Source organism: Ovis canadensis, chromosome 20 (assembly GCF_042477335.2).
Source record: "Ovis canadensis isolate MfBH-ARS-UI-01 breed Bighorn chromosome 20, ARS-UI_OviCan_v2, whole genome shotgun sequence".
NCBI lineage: Eukaryota > Metazoa > Chordata > Mammalia > Artiodactyla > Bovidae > Ovis > Ovis canadensis.
This window is the reverse complement of record NC_091264.1, coordinates 27,651,830-27,669,402: the sequence shown is the minus strand read 5'-3', so window position 1 is coordinate 27,669,402 and position 17,573 is coordinate 27,651,830. Positions and strand designations below refer to the sequence as shown.

Sequence of the window (17,573 nt, the reverse complement as noted above, 5' to 3'; positions counted from 1 at the left end):
CTGTAGACTGTGGTCTGCCAGGCTTCTCTGGCAGGGACGGGGGTTCTCCAGGCAAGAACAAGGGAGCCTATTGGCCAATGCTGGTTGCCACGCCCTTCTAGAGCACTGTATTTCCTGCTGCCCTAGCCACCAACTCCCCTGAGTACCTGGTGCGGCCAGAACCCCTGTGACCCAAGCAGCTGCACTACCTCCACACCTGGCCCTCACAGGGGCAAACCCAAGTCCTCCAGGGCAGCCTCAGGAGCAAACCCCAGTGGATGACCCACATGCAGAGGTGGAAATAAAACCACAATTGAAACCCAGGGGCAGTGTGGCTAACGAAGAAGACCCAAAAACCTTCCCACCTGCTGTACAAGCTGCAGATTAAATCCACACAATCAACTAGGCAGATTCTGTGTCTATGGAATACAGAAAAGGTCATGGAGTGCTCCCACAAAAGAAAATGCACTAGTTGATAGCTGTAGACACTGGAGGCAAGAACACACAGGAGTAGAACCAGATTAGAATCTGAGCTGCCCCTACAGCAGGTCCATAGATCAGCACAGTGCTGGAGGGCATCTAGGGAGGTAAGGTGGACTGTGACTACCAGCAAGGGAAACGACTCTGACAGCAGTGACTCAAGAAAAACATTTATTATTCTTATGTTTTCACTTGTTCTGTAGATTCTTTGGGATTTTTTCTTTATTTCCCCCTCTGTTGTAGTTGTCAGTTTTATTGGCACTATGAAGTCTAATTAAACTTTTGAGCTTTTTTTCCTTTTATTCTCAGTCACATTTTTTATTGTTGTCATAAACCCCTGCCTCTATGGTTGGGCTTTGGCAATTCTAGGGAATTTCCCTTTTCTTTTTTCCCTTCCTCCCCTTTTTAAAAAAAAAATTTTTTTTAACCTATTATTATTTTTTCTACATTTATTCCTTTGCTTTTCCTACTGTTCTCTTCCCCTTTCAGTTAATCTTTCATGTATATAAACCTTCATCTACCTCTATTTAACTTTATGTATCTTTTCTTTCTTTCCTTTCCTCTCAACATATTTGTTAGTTTTATTTTCATTGTTTTATTCTCCAGTTGGCACCTGCCTTTAGTTTTGCTGTCCAGTTTGTGCTGTAGTTAGGTTTGTTCTGGTAGATATAATTTTGGTTCCCTTTGTTTGCTGGCTCTATTGTGCTTTATTTTCGTTGGACTGTTTTGATTTTGCTTATGGGTGTATATGTATATGTGTATATTCAGTCACACTTTTTATTGTTGTTATAAACCTCTGCATCTACGTTGGGCTTTTGCAGTTCTATGGAGTTTTTTCCTCTTTTTCTTTCTTCTGCTTTTTTCTCTTCTCTTTTTTATAATTCTTTTAATTTTTTTAAACCTATTATATTTTTTCTACATTTATTCCTTTGTTTGCCTTTCCTACTGTTCTTTTCCCCTTGGAGTTAATATTCAATGTACATAAACCTTCTTCATCTACCTCCTATTTAACTTTGCATATCTATTCTTTCTTTCTTTCTTTCTTTCTTTCTTTCTTTCCTTTCTTTTCCTCTCAACATATTTGTTAGTTTTGTTTTCAATGCTTTATTCCCCACTTGGCACCTTGCTTTAGTTTTGTTTTCTACTTTGTGCTTTAGTTAGTTTTTTTCTTAACTGGGAAATATAATTTTTGATTTCCTTTGTTTGCTGGGTCAGGCTATTGTACTTCATTTGTGTTGGACTGTTTTGACTTTGCTCATGGGTGTGTATCTGTATATCCCATTATTTTAATTATTATCTGCTTGATTTTGTAACTGTCATTTGTCTGGGGTTCATCTTTGGTTTCTCGTTTTTGGATATTTGTTTTAATCTCACTTAATGCCGTAACAAACTACTTGTGGAATCTTCACTCCTGACCAGAGATCAAGCCCCAAGTCTTTGGAGTGGAAGCACTGACTCCAAGACCCTAGACCACCGGAGAACTAACCCTAGGGAGTATCAAATAGTGGGAACTCACACAGAGGAAACCCCTTGAATACAACACCAGGCATCACCCAACCAATAGTAGCACCCTGTGCAGGGCACCTCATCTAAACAAGAAACAAAACAAAAGTACAAACCCAGTCATCAGCAGACAGGATTACCACCTCACTCAGCCTTGCCCATCAGAGGAAAAACAAACAAACAAAATCTCAGCACAAATCTCACTCTATAAGCTTACACAAACCACTGGACCAACCTTAGGAGGGCAGAGACCAAAAGGAAGAAATAACTCAACCTTGAAGCCTGGGAAAAGGGGACCTCAAAAAATATATATAATGAAAAGGCAGAGAAATACTACACAAAAGAAGGAACAAACTAGAAACAGAGAAGTCCAAATAAATGAAGAGGAAATAGGCAAACTACCTGAAAAAGAATTCAAAATTATGATAGTAAAGATGATCAAAAACCTTGAAAACAAAATAAAGAAAATGCAAGAATCAATTAACAAAAACCTAGAAGAATTAAAGAATAAACATACAGAGACAAACAACACAATTACTGAAATTAAAAATATTCTAGAAGGAATCAATAGCAGAATATCTGAAGAAGAATGAATCAGTGAGCTGGAAGACAAAATGGTGCAAATAACTTCCAAAGAGCAAGATAAAATGAAAAGAAATAAAAGAAATGAGGATAGTCTCAGAGACCTCTGGGACAATACTAAATGCACCAACATTTGAATTATAGGGGTCCCAGAAAAAGAAGAGAAAAAGAAAGGGTTTGAGAAAATTTTTGAAGAGATTATAGTTGAAAATTTCCTCAACATGAAAAAGGAAATAGTCTATCAAGTCCAAGAGGCACAAAGACTCCCATACAGGATAAACCCAAGGAGAAACATGCCAAGACACATACTACTCAAACTAACAAAGACTAAACACAAAGAAAGAATATTAAAAGCAGCAAGGCAGAAGCAACAAGTAACATACAAGGGAAACCCCATATGCTTAAGAGCTGATCTTTCAGCAGAAACTCTGCAAGCAGAAGGAAATGGCAGGGTATATTTAAAGTACTAAAAGGGGAAAATCTACAACCAAGATTACCCAGCAAGGATCTCATTCAAAATTGATGGAGAAATAGAAAGCTCTTCAGACAAGCAAAAGTTAAGAGAATTCAGAACCACCAAATCCGCTTTACAACAAATGTTAAAGGGATTTATATAGTCAAGAAATACAAGAGAAGAAAAAAGATCTGCAAAATCAACCCCAAGCAATTAAGAAAATGGCAATAGGAACATACATATCAATAATTACTTTAAATGTAAATGGATGAAATCCTGTAACCAAAAGACACAGACTGGCTGAATGGTTACAAAAACAAGACCCATATATATGCTGTCTAAAAGAAACCCACTTCAGACCTAAAGGCACATATAGACTGAAAGTGAGAAGATGGAAAATATATTCCATGCAAATAGGAAGCAAAAGAAAGCTGGAGTAGCAATCCTCATATCAGACAAAACAGACGTTAAAATAAAGAAGATCACAAGAGATAAGGAAGGACACTACATAATGATCAAGGGATCAATCCAAGAGGAAGACATAACAATTGTAAATATCTATGCTCCCAACACAGAAGCACCTCAATACATAAGACATAAAAGGAGAAACTGACAGTAACACAATAATAGTAGGAGACTTTAACACCCTGCTCACACCAATGGACAGATCATCAAAACAGAAAATTAATAAGGAAACACAAGTTTTAAATGATACATTGGATGAGATGGATCTCACTGATATCTTCAGAACATTCCATCCAAACACAGAAGAATACAACTTCTTCTCAAGTGCACACGGAACATTCTCCAGGATAGACCACATCCTGGGTCACAAATCAAACCTCAGTAAATTTAAGAAAACTGAAATCATATCAGCATCTACTCTGACCACAACACTATGAGACTAGATATCAATTACAAGAAAAAAACTGTAAGAAACACAAACACATGGAGATTAAACAACATATTTCTAAATAACCAACAGGTTACTGAAGAAATCAGAAGGAAAATCAAAGAATTTCTAGAAACAAATGACAATGAAAACATGACAACTCAAAACCTATGAGATGCAGCAAAAGCAGTTCTAAGAGGGAAGTTTACAGCAATACAATCCTAACTCAAGAAACAAGAAAAACATCAAATAGACAACCTAACTTTACACCTAAAACAAATGGAAAAAGAAGAACCAAAAAAACCCAAAATTAGTAGAAGGAAATAAATCATAAAGATCTGAGCAGAAATAAGTGAAAAAGAAATGAAAGAAAAAATAGTAAAGATTAATAAAGCTAAAAGCTAGTTGTTTGAGAAGATAAAACTGATAAACCTTTAGCCAGACTCATCAAGAACAAAAGAGAGAAGAATCAAATCAACAAAATTAGGAATGAAAAAGGAGAGGTTACAACAGACAATGCAGAAATACAAAGGATTATAAGAGACTATTATGGACAACCTAAGGCAATAAAATGGATACCCTGGAAGAAACGGATAGATTCTTAAATAAGTTGAATCTTCCAAGACTGAACCAGGAAGAAATAGAAATTATGAACAACCACTGAAGCACTGAAATTGAAGTTGTTATCAAAAATCTGCCAAAAAAACAAAAGCCCAGGACCAGATGGCTTCACAGGAGAATTCTAACAAACATTTAGAGAAGAGCTAATGCTTATCCTGCTAAAACTCTTTCAAAAAATTGCAGAGGAAGGAACACTTCCAATCTTATTCTATGAGGCCACCATCACTGATACCAAAACCAGACAAAGACAACACACAAAAAAGAAAACTACAGGCCAATATCACTGATGAACATAGATGAAAAAGTCCTCAACAAAATCTTAGCAAACCGAGTTCAGCAACACATCAGAAAGCTCATACACCATGATCAAGCTGAGTTTATTCCAGGGAGCAAGGATTCTTCAATATATGCAAATCAATCAACTGTGATACACCATACCAATAAAAACCATATGATCACCTCAATAAATGCAGAAAAAGCCTTTGACAAAATTCAGCACCCATTTATGATTAAAACTCTTCTGTACACAGAAAATTATAAGACACTGATGAAAGCAATCAAAGATGACATAAACAGATGGAGAGATATTCCATGTTCCTGGGTAGGAAGAATCAATATTGTGAAAATGACTATACTACCAAATACAGTCTACAGATTCAATGTCATCCCTATCAAATTACCAATGACATTTTTCACAGAACTAGAACAAAAAATTTCACAATTCATATGGAAACACAAAAGATCTCAAATAGCCAAAGCAGTCTTGAGGAAGAAGAATGGAGCTGGAGGAATCAACCTTCCTGACTTCAGATTATACTACAAAGCTACAGTCATCAAGACAGTATGGTACTGGCACAAAAACAGAAATACACACCAGTGGAACAAGATAGAAAGCCCAGAAATAAACCCATGCACCTATAGGTACCTTATTTTTTTTACAAAGGAGGCAAGAATATACAATGGCACAAAGACAGCCTCTTCAATAAATGATGTTGGGAAAACTGGACAGTTACATGTAAAAGAATGAAATTAAAACACTTCCTGACACCATACACAAAGATAAACTCAAAATGGACTAAATACCTAAATGTAAGACCAGAAACTATAAAACTCTTAGAGGAAAACATAGCAGAACACTTGAAGACATAAATCAAAGCAAGATCCTCTATGATGCACCTCCTGGAGCAACAGAAATAAGAAAAAGTAAACAAGTGGGACCTCATTAAACTTAAAAGCTTTTGCACCGCAAAGGAAACTATAAGTGAGGTGAAAAGACAACCCTCAGAATAGAGAAAATACTAGCAAATGAAACAACTGACAAAGGATTAATTTTCAAAATATACAAGTAGCTCACACAACTCAATGCCAGAAAAACAAACAACCCAATCAAAAAGTGGGAAAAAGACCTAAACAGACATTTATCCAAAGAAGACATACAGATGGCTAACAAACATATGAAAAGATGTTCAACATCGCTCATTATTAGAGAAATGCAAGTCAAAACTAAAACGAGGTATCATCTCACATGGATCAGAATGGCCCTCATCAGAAAGTTTACAAACAATAAATGCTGGAATGGGTGTGGAGAAAAGGGAACACTCTTGCACTGTTGGTGGGAATGTAAATTGATACAGCCACTATGGAAGACAGTATGGAGATTCCTTAAAAAAAAAAAACTAGGAATAAAACCACCATATAATCCAGCAATCCCACTCCTAGGCATATACCCTGAGGAAACTGAAATTGAAAAAGACACATGTATCCCAGTGTTCATTGCAGCACTATTTACAGGAGCTAGAACATGGAAGCAACCTAGATGTCCATCGACAGATGAATGGATAAGGAAGTTGTGGTGCATACACACAATGAAGTATTACTCAGCCATAGAAAGGAATGCATTTGAGTCAGTTCTAATGAGGTGGATGAACCTAGAACCTATTATACAGAGTGAAGTGAGTCAGAAAGAGATAAATAGTGTATTCTAACACACATATACAGAATCTAGAAAATGGCACTGAAGAACTTATTTACAGGGCAGCAGTGGAGAAACAGACATAGATAATAGACTTATGGACATGGGGAGAGGGGAGGAGAGGGTGAGATGTATGGAAAGAGTAACATGGAAACTTTCATTACCATGTGTCAAATACACAGCCAACAGGAATTTGCTTTATGGCTCAGGAAACTCAAACAGGGGCTCTGTATCAACCTAGAGGGGTGGGATGGGGAGGGGGATGGGAGGGAGGTTCAAAAGGGAGGGGATATATGTATACCTATGGCTGATTCATGTTGAGGTCTGACAGAAAACAACAAAACTCTGTAAAGCAATTATCCTTCAATAAAAAAATAAATTAAAAAGAAAAAAATAAAGACCTCATAATAGGCAAAGGTTAAAAGTAAAAATAAATAAATGATGGGAGTTTAAAACAGTATAACCTCCATGGAAAAAACAGTTTGGCAGTTCTTCAAAATCCAAATATAGAATTACCATATGACCCAGTAACTCCACTCCTCGGTGGAATTCTACTAGTAATTCTACCCAAGAGAATAACATATGTGCACACAAAACACTGTACACAAATGTTCACAGCAGCATTATTCATAATAGTCAAAAAGTTAAAACAGTCCAAATGTTTGATCAGATGATGAATGGATAAACAAAATGGGGTACAGTAATATACTAAAATATTATTCAGGAAAGAAAGAAAGAAAGGACTTTATATTCTGCAATGTAGATGAACCTTGAAAGCATCACACTAAGTGAAAGAAGCCAGACACAAAAGGCCACATTTTGTTTGAGTCTATTTACATAAAATATAAATATAAAAGAATATCCAGAAAAGGCAAACCCATAGAGACTAAGTTAAGTGGTTGCCAGGAGGTGAGGGAAAGAATTGAAACCAGCTGCTAACAAGCATGAGTTTTTTTTAATGGGTGATAGGAATGTTCTGGAATTATATAGTGGCTATGGCAGCACAAATCAGTGAATATAATAAAAACTACTGAAGACTACATTTTAACCTAGTGAACTTTATCTTACATGAAGTATATCTCAATTTTAAAATGTTATTAATATTTTAAAAAGAACAGTAAACAGGATAAGCACTGCACTAAGAAAATGACCACATCACTCATCTCACATGCTAGGAAAGTAATGCTCAAAATTCTCCAAGCCAGGCTTCAGCAATACATGAACCGTGAACTTCCAGATGTTCAAGCTGATTTAAGAAAAGGCAGAGGAACCAGAGATCAAATTGCCAGCATCCGCTGGATCATTGAAAAAGCAAGAGAGTTCCAGAACAAACATCTATTTCTGCTTTATTGACTATGCCAAAGCCTTTGACTGTGTGGATCACAAGAAACTGTGGAAAATTCTGAAAGAGATGGGAATACCAAACCACCTAACCTGCCTCTTGAGAAACCTGTATGCAGGTCAGGAAGCAACAGTTAGAACTGGATATGGAACAACAGACTGGTTCCAAATAGCAAAAGGAGTACGTCAAGGCTGCATATTGTCACCCTGCTTATTTAACTTCTGTGCAGAGTACATCATGAGAAACGCTGGGCTGGAAGAAGTACAAGCTGGAACCAAGACTGCCAGGAGAAATATCAATAACCTCGGATATGCAGATGACACCACCCTTATGGCAGAAAGTGAAGAGGAACTAAAAAGCCTCTTGATGAAAGTGAAAGAGGAGAGTGAAAAAGTTGGCTTAAAGCTCAACATTCAGAAAACGAAGATCATGGCATCTGGTCCCTTCACTTCATGGGAAATAGATGGGGAAACAGTGGAAACAATGTCAGACTTTATCTTTTTGGGCTCCAAAATCACTGCAGGTAGTGACTGCAGCCATGAAATTAAAGAAGAGTTGACTCATTGGAAAAGACTGATGCTGGGAGGGATTGGGGGCAGGAGGAAAAGAGGATGACAGAGGATGAGATGGCTGGATGGCATCACTGACTCAATGGACGTGAGTCTGAGTGAACTCCGGGAGTTGGTGATGGACAGGGAAGCCTGGCGTGCTGCGATTCATGGGGTTGCAGAGTTGGACACAACTGAGCGACTGAACTGAACTGAACTGAAGAAAACGACCAATTTTTGTTGACAGTTTATCAAGAGGTCTTAGTTTGTAAAAATCCTCCTCAAACCTACAAGGGGCGGGGCGGGGGGGGAAGCATTCTGATACTAGATACTAGAGAAAGGTAAAAATACTAGACAAAGCTAGAAGAACCAGTATAAGTATTGAGGAACTACATCATCTGCAGGCACCAGCTTTGCCTCCTTGCTCACCTATTTGTAATCTTTCAATGAAAGGATATTAAACACCCAAAACGCTCAAGTTAGCCTGAACGCCACCAGTTAGGTTAAACAATATCTATAACTAAGGGTTAGGCTAAATCAATAGGCTTAGAGAAGGAAAACTCAAAACAAATAAAAAGGAAAGAAAGCTGAGAGGAAGACAAATAGTGTGCAAAGAAAACAACAAAAAACACCCCAAATCTTCTCTCTCCTTTTCTGTGACACAGCTGCACCTGCCATTCAAAGTGGTATGAGTAACTAAGCCATGTCCAGGGCTATGATATTCACTCTGGGACAGAAAACAAGACAAGACCCTTGTCCTCCAAAATTCACAATCTTATTGGGGAGATAAAGTAGTCTGCAAATCAACAACAGTGTAAATTTGTGACATTCTACTGGAAAAGGAAATTAGAAAAGGAAAAAAATGATGGTGGAAAAAACAGACAAAAACGATGTCGTGCAGGATTTGGACATAAGTTGGCCTTGAAGGAAAGGATTTAGTTAGAAGCAAAAAGAAAAAAATCTAGAGAAAGAAGTAGAATGATGAAAACCTAGAGGGCTGGGACAGGGGGTCTGGGGGAAGAAGGCTCAAGAGAAAGGGGACATATGTACACATATAGCTGATTCACTTTGTTGAACAGCAGAAACTATCACAACATTGTAAAGCAATTATACTTTAATAATAAAAATATTTTTTTAAGTTTCAGTTCAGTTCACTCAGTCGTGACTCTTTGTGACCCCATGAATCGCAGCACGCCAGGCCTCCCTGTCCATTAAAGACATAAATTCATGTTGATGTATGGCAGAAAGCATCACAATACTGTAATTATCCTCCAATTAATAATAAAATTTAAATTTTTTTAAAAAAGAAGCTACCAAAAAAAAAAGAAGTAAAAAGGTAAAGCCATGAAAAAGTATGAAGAGGTCAGAGGGGGTGAATTTAGTTGGGGAAAAATGCTTAGAATAATGCCATATTGTATTTATTCTCCCAAAAGACCACAAATTGCAAGGACTCAGAATCAGTTACATAAATAATAAAATGCAGTTTTTATACAAGCACCGATTCCTAATGTCAACATTTTACAGAACAGGCTCAGTTCTACTCAGAGCTTTTTTTCTAGCACTCCTAGGTCATACTTGAAAACCTCCTAATTAAGAATTCCCCCAGCTTATCATAAAACACACTGAAAGAAGTCGCCATGAGTTACTCTGATCCTATGGTGATCTAATAAACATAGTCTGTAGCCTCAATTCAGGTAAACATTTAAATATAACATTTCCACCTCTATATGTGTCTCCTTACCTCAGTTTTCTTGGGGTTTATGTGAAGCTGTTTAGGGAAGGGAAAAATAGCATTTAAATTCTGAAACTTATTAGAATACTCCTCTCAGAATACATGTTTTATGTAAAGAGTTCAATTTGTTCTCTATGAATTGAGTGCTGGCATATATATTTCAAGTTAAGGACAGGATAAACTCTTATTTTGTGAACATAGTGTTTCTGGCCACTAGTTTATACACATTGACAATCAGGAAAATGATAACCAGGAATTAATCTCTATTATGACTGAGAAAGAAGTAAATTCTAAATAATTTGTTATAGTTTACATTTTTAAAGAAAATCGTATATCTGAGACACTCAAAATAAATAAATAAATTACCACTGCCATTTTGGGGAGATTCTGCTTAGGGAAGCTGTAGAATTCTTACTCTAATGAAATCATTTGAGTTGCTTTTTCTATGTGGTTTCCAAATGTCAAATCATATATGGTGTGTAATGAACTCTAAATAAAAAATATCAGCTTTACCATTTCCAAAGACTGCTGCAGTTATTTCATTGTAACTTAGAAAATGCACACAACTATTTTATATAGAATTCCTAAAAACTGCAGCAAAAATTTTAATAGATTACATAGTTGAAATAGAAAAAAAATTTTAGTAAATATGTTAGCTTACTATATATACATATTCATATCTTTGTATGTATACAACATGTTTGCAAAAGTAAAAAGAAGCAAGAAAACAAACACACTTCTTGGAAACAAGCAAAATGTTCCTTAATAAAAGGACCCATTGATTGTACTGTAATACTCTATTCAATAAAGTTTTAATTTGACATTAGCAATAAAATAGAGGTAAAGCTATATATATATATATATAGAAACATTTCAAATTCATTACATGGAAAAAATAAATTTTTGAAGCATATGTATGCATATGCATAACATTACATCTATTCTAAGATGCTCACTTTAAGAAGGTTTAATTGGCAACCTTTTTTCCTTTCCTCATATTTTTTTCCCTTTATGTTTTTACATAAAGTATGGAGTATGGAATTTCCATTTATGTAGTTGCATATAATTATAATCAGTAGTAGTTTAGATTTGATAAAAATACATTAAAACTTTCTGGGAAAGACACAGTGAACTATGAACCATTATCTTGAGTGAGAAAGGCTGGATGAAAGAAGTAGAGGAAGAGTTGTGCTTTTGAATTTGATAACTTAATGGATTTTTGAAAATTATTATCATGTGTATATTTTACTTGTGTTCTATGAGTCTGTATCATATACTATAACACAAATAATTTTCCTCCTATATACCTTAAGACTTAAAATTTGGAACCTAAATTTCCTTCTAAATTTTAGGATTTAGTGCGACTCATTCTGCAGTGAAAGGGCAGCTTTACTGGCTGTAAGAGGATAAACACCTTTTCATCTTCTCCTGCTCGTCCTTCCTTGTCCTCCTCCCCAGACAACTTGATGCCACACGCACTCATTCGAAATTTCCACTACCCCTTCTCTTTAAGTTCAATTCTGGAGGTTCACTGAACCTCCACAAAGGCATCCCTGGTTATTTCCAGGAGCAAGCTGCCATTTCAACCACACCCCTTTCTCTTGTGCGCATCTCTGTAACCCTATCCCTTCCCCATTACTAAGGGTCTCTGCGCGCTTGGTCCCTATGGCTACATACACAACCGAGACGCCCCTCTAAAGAAAAGTCCACAACGGAAGAGGTGTGGGGGAGATGACAGACTGCTAAAAACGCACAGGGTGGTCAGTACGCCAGGAAAAGGTGAATGAACAAGAGAACTGACACAGACTAGCAGGGAAAGAAACTTCTGGAAAAAACCTGACAGAGATGACTTTGACTTGGGTCTCTAGAGCCGTCAGTAAAGGGCGGAAGAAAGTGAAAGGCTCTCAGTCGTGTCGGACTCTTTGTAACCCCATGCGCTGTAGCCCGCCAGGCTCCTCTGTCCGTGGAATTCTCCATGCAAGAATACTGGAGTGGATAGCCTGCTCCAGGGGATCTTCCCAGCCCAGGGACCAAACCCAGCTCTCCCGCATTGCGGGTGGCCACCAGGAAGCCCAAGAATACTGGAGTGGGTAGCCCATCCCTTCTCCAGGATCTTCCCTACCCAGGAATCTCACCGAGGTCTCCTGCATTGCGGGCGGATTCTTTACCAGCTGAGCCCCCAGGGAAACCCCAAAGGACGGGAAAGGGGGAGTATTCTAGCAAGAAAGCAGGAAAGGCTCAGCTTGCTTGGGGAAAGTGTCAAATTTAGTGGTGAGATTTTCGTGGTGCAGAGGAGTGGGGAGGAGACGGGAGCAGAAGCAAAGCCTGAAGGGATAGACATTTTGTTGGTCTTACTTTTGAATTCTTAAAAGCGGGAGTGGGCTGTGGAATCTCTCAGACGTCCAGCGGAAGATACTGGGATCGGCCAGGGCATGGGGCTCAGCTGGGGGCCGTAGCGGGGTGGGAACCGGGGAGGCTGGGAGGTGGACGCAGAGCGAGGCGAGTCGGCCGGGCCTCCGCCGGGCGGGGAACCGGGTCTCCGCGCGTCCCTGAGGGCGCCGCGCCGCTCAGCTCAGCTGCGCCAGGAGCTGCTCCAGCTCGGCCTCCGCGGCCACCGAGGCTCGGCCGTTGGGATCCCGAGGCCTGCTCGCTCCCCGGCGCCCGCGCGCGGTTCTGCCGGGCGCGGCTCCACGCGGGGCGCGGGGGGTCGTCGGGGCGGCGGGCGCAGGGAGAAGGGCTTCCCCACCTCACCCCCGCGAGCCCACAGGCTGCGGCGGACACTCACCGAGCGAGCCCGGCAACTTAAAGCCTTGTTTAGGGCTCTCCAGCCACGGAGAGCAGCTGCCTAGAGATGGAATGTTTGAAGGGTGTGGAATATTGGGGAGGATTCCAAGGGCTTTGAGGGGATTGACAGAAAGTTTTTCTGTGACATTTAACGTTTTCTTAAGTTACTCCGTGTCTCACTAGAGACCATTAAATGTTTTCTTTTGAATTTGTTTGCTCAAACACCTATGACTGGTAATACAGAGAGTAGAAAGACCAAAAAACGGACAAGTTTACCACGCCCCTCCCACCCCCCGGTCCCCCGCCCCGTCGCCTTTTCTGGTTCATTTCTGCTTTTCCAGGTGAAGTGGCGTGATGGGTATCCATTTTAATTAGGTGTTCAAGTCAATCTTTGAATGTAGAGCAGATGGAACTAAAATGAGGGCTGGAAGATCTGTTAAACGAAACAAGTAAAATTAAATAAGCCATGGTCTATGCAAATGAAGAAATACTGCAGGGGAAATATAAAAGAGTTATAAAAGTTACTAGAATTTTCGTACCCAGAGATCGTGAGTTTTAACAGACTGGCATATTTATTTCTAGTTTTATTTTCATCTACTTATGTGAAAATATTTTTGTGAGATCGTGTTCTCCATATAGTTTTGGGTCCTGCTTTTTATCTCTAAATTTTTTGACTTTCAAGGATTTTCATGTATTTTAACAGTCCTTTAGCAGTCCTTAGGGCTTGCCTGGTAGCTCAGATGGTAAAGAATCTGCCTGCAATTTAGGAGACCAGGGTTCAATCCCTGGGTTGGGAAGATTCCCTGGAGAAGAGAATGGCAACTCACTCCAGTATTCTTGCCTGGAGAATCCCATGGACAGAGGAGCCTGGCGGGCTACAGTCCGGGTTGCAAAGAGTCGGACACAGCTGAGCAACTAACATACGCCAGTCCTTAAGAATATAATTTTAATTGTCTAGTATTTTATTGCGGAGGTGATGGCACCCCACTCCAGCACTCTTGCCTGGAAAATCCCATGGACGGAGGAGGCTGGTAGGCTGCAGTCCATGGGGTCGCTAAGAGTCAGACACACTGAGCGACTTCACTTTCACTTTTCACTTTCATGCACTGGAGAAGGAAATGGCAACCCACTCCAGTGTTCTTGCCTGGAGAATCCCAGGGACGGGGGCGCCATCTCTGGGGTAGCACAGAATCGGACAAGACTGAAGGGACTTAGCAGCAGCAGCAGCAGCAGTATTTTATTGAATAGTTGCATATTGAATTTTCAATAAATTCACTTACAATTAGCACACACACACACACAAAAAAAAAGAAAGAAAGGAAAAGAATACTTCGGTCATCATACAGTATGAGGCAGTCCACATGGGCCCACAGGGCCCTTGCCCACCTTGCTGAGAGAGCTAAACTGGCAAGACCTAACTGTCCTTTGACTCTGAACTGTTTCTTTAGCTAGTGTGTAGGCAATTAAGCAACCCATGCAGCAACCATGGTATGAGTGAGGAGCAACTGCTCACTTCCCTGGGGAGGGGTACTAGCTTGTTTACTGCTTGCCACAGAAGATGCTAAGTGTTTAGCCCTGGAGTCTTAGCTGTCTCACAATCCACTGCCTGCGATCTCAGAGAGAATGCAGTAAGCAATCCCGAAGAGAGATCTTAGTTCTCTGCCCAAGAAGTGGACCTGGGTAGCCAGGGTGAAAACCAGGAATCCTCGCCACTAGTCCACCAGGGCCTAGAGGCTAGAGACAAAGTACCCCTGGCTCTTACCTGCATTGAAAGCAAGAATGTTTTAAGGAGGTAAAATCTGTAAAAACAGGAAAAAGTTTATTATTAAGAGACACAGCATAACATGTGGGAGAGCACACAGAGAAACAGTTTATTTATTTGAGACAGAAACAAGACAGAAATAAACACCTGGAGAGAAGTGTGGGCATCTTGACTGAGGAGTATAGAAGTCAGAAGTTAGGCATAAATATACACCCAGAAAGAAAGAATATGGGTGTCCTCTCTAGTGAGGAGGAGCAGTTAGGAGGTGATTTAAATCACTTATGTAGGACAATTCGTCCAGGTCTTTATCTTTGGCCAATTATCCTGTTTCTTTTTTCACACCTCATCTGTCCTGTGATCCTCCCCAAGATGCCTGCACAGCTTTTGTTAATATAAATTCTACTGCAGAGGCCTGTGGGTGCATGTCCACACATATTATGGAGTGGCATCTTCTCCCTTTTTGACTCCCAAGGAGTCTTTCTACACATGTGAAAACTGGGACGTTTTTCTTGACCTCAGTTGTGGTTGTCTTCTCTCTTTATTCCAGCAGAATAAACTAACTTTGTCCTTGGAGTGTCTAGGTGAGAACAGAGCTTCAATTTTACTCCACTTGGCAAACACCAGCTGTCCAGCCCAGGGGCCGATCTATCTCCAACCTCACCTGCATCTGGGCCCATACTGTTGCCCAGCACTGGCCTTCTGTGTGATGCTTCTGCCATTTGTTGGGCCATAATAAAGGGTCTCTCTCTGATCCATCCTTACTTCATCATCTATTTTTGACACCCATAGAGTTATGGCAGATTTAATCCTTGCCATCTTCCCAGTCAGAGGTATAGCTATATTTGATGTAGTCAGAAATAAGTTACAGAATATCATATTCTTTAAAGAGCCTTAAATATATCTATATGCCTTAAACTACAAATTCCTCTTTTGAAAATATATTCTAAAGAAATAAAACTAAACATGGACAGAGTTTTTGTTCCAAAGATGTAGATTGTAGCATTAGGTTTGTTAGTATTGCAGTCCATGCAAAAGTTTCATTAATTCTAGCAGAAAACTAGGTTCACGGAAAACTACCAAATAATAACATTCCTGAGGATGCCTGAGGTACGGGCATAGTTTTCTTGAGACTTAATAGAAAGAAAACACCGTGTAGTACATATAAAACGTTGAATGGTTAGACTGCCCAAGACCCTGAGAATTTAATGTTCCTGCAAATACAAGGAGGGAATGTATACAAAAACACTTAGCACAGTAGTACACAGTAATGGCTTAATCAATGCCAGTTATTAGTGTTAGCATATGTAGTAAAGAAAAAAATTACTGAACTGGAAATTAGAGGACCTGAATTTTAGGCCTGGGACTGTGTTACCCAATTACTCAACTAATTACTTCTGAAAGTCTCATTGTGAAATTGCTATAGTCCTGGGTGTCCTCGTTTATAAAATGAAATGTGGGAGATGAGTTCCCTTCCTGTTCAAAAAAATCCTAAGTCCATGATGTTTCCTTTCACGCCTCATCATCCTCCTCCAGGGGATGATACTATTGACGGAAAGAAAAACATCAAGAAATGTCTAGATGTTGGAAGGAGCATGCAATTAAAGTACACAGCTTATCAATATTTGTTGTTAATAATTGTCCTAACACAGCCACTTGTTCTTATTATCAAGTAATAATTTAGGTAGTCATTCAAGTAAAATATCTTGAACATATATATCTCAAGTAATTATCCACAGTTCATTCTTCCAGGATTTCTTCCAGGATTATTGGTTTATGGCTGAAACAGCACACCTATATTCTGTTTAGTTGTCCATTTTATTTAATAAAAAGACGAAAAAAGAGAATGACAATTGGAACTTAGGGAACAAGTAAAACAATGTTCATTAAGGACAATTAACTCTACCATAAAGTTATTTTAAATATACTCTAAGTAAATTTCCTAATCTTAATTTTACTAACAAAAACAACAAAACAGCTATATGTGCCTTGAAGTGGGTTGAATTATGTCCCCCTAAAATATGTCCAGTAGTCTTGTATGGATGTGAGAGTTTTTTCCAGCAGTCATATGTGGATGTGAAAGTTGGACCATAAAGAAAACTGAGGGCCAAAGAATTGATGCTTTTGAACTGTGGTATTAGAGAACATTCTTGAGAGTCCCTTAGACTGCAAGGAGATCAAATCAGTCCATCCTAAAGGAAGTCAGTCCTGAATGTTCATTGGAAGGACTGATGCTGAAGTTGAAACTCTAATACTTTGGCCATCTGATGCAAAGAGCTGACTCATTGGAAAAGACCCTGATGGTGGGAAAGATTGAAGGCAGGAGGATAAGGGGACATCAGAGGATGAGATGGTTGGATGGCATCACCGACTCGATGGACATGAGTTTGAGCAAGCTCCAGGAGATGGTGACGGACAGGGAAGCTTGGCACGCTGCAGTCCATAGGGTCACAAAGAGTCAGACACAACTGAGCGACTGAACTGAATACATCATATCCTTGTGTGCATGCTCAGTCTCTTCAGTTATGTCCGACTCTTTGTGACCCTAGGCACTGTAACCTGTCAGGCTACTGCAGAGGGTTGCCATGCCCTCCTCCAGGGGAGCTTTCTGACTCAAGGATCAAACCCAGGTCTCCTGCATTGCAGGCAGAATTTTTTATCATCTGGGCCACCAGGGAAGCCTCATTATATTCACACAGAGTTTAAAACTTGGCAAAAATTGTATTGGTCATGTGCATTCCTTTGCAACTTTTAATTATTTAACTTCTGTTTGTGAGATTTATCAGTGTTAGAGTACGTTCCTCAGACATCTTCACTTATGTATATCATTCCACTGTATGAAAATAACACAATTTATTTTCTCACAGTTGGACATTTAGGTTTCATCAATCTTTTTTTCTATTCAAATCTTGGATCTTATACTTA

General features: G+C 39.3%; 1 protein-coding gene across 1 annotated transcript in view; it reads right to left on the bottom strand.

The window, feature by feature from the left end:
* The window catches only part of DNAH8 (dynein axonemal heavy chain 8), a 335,116-nt gene extending 322,140 nt beyond the window's left edge, over positions 1-12,976 (bottom strand). The window contains exon 1 of the mRNA XM_069564262.1: positions 12,461-12,976. The gene's annotated coding sequence lies outside the window, so the exon portion shown is untranslated. The remainder of the gene's footprint in view (positions 1-12,460) is intronic.
* Between the last annotated feature and the right edge of the window lie 4,597 nt (positions 12,977-17,573).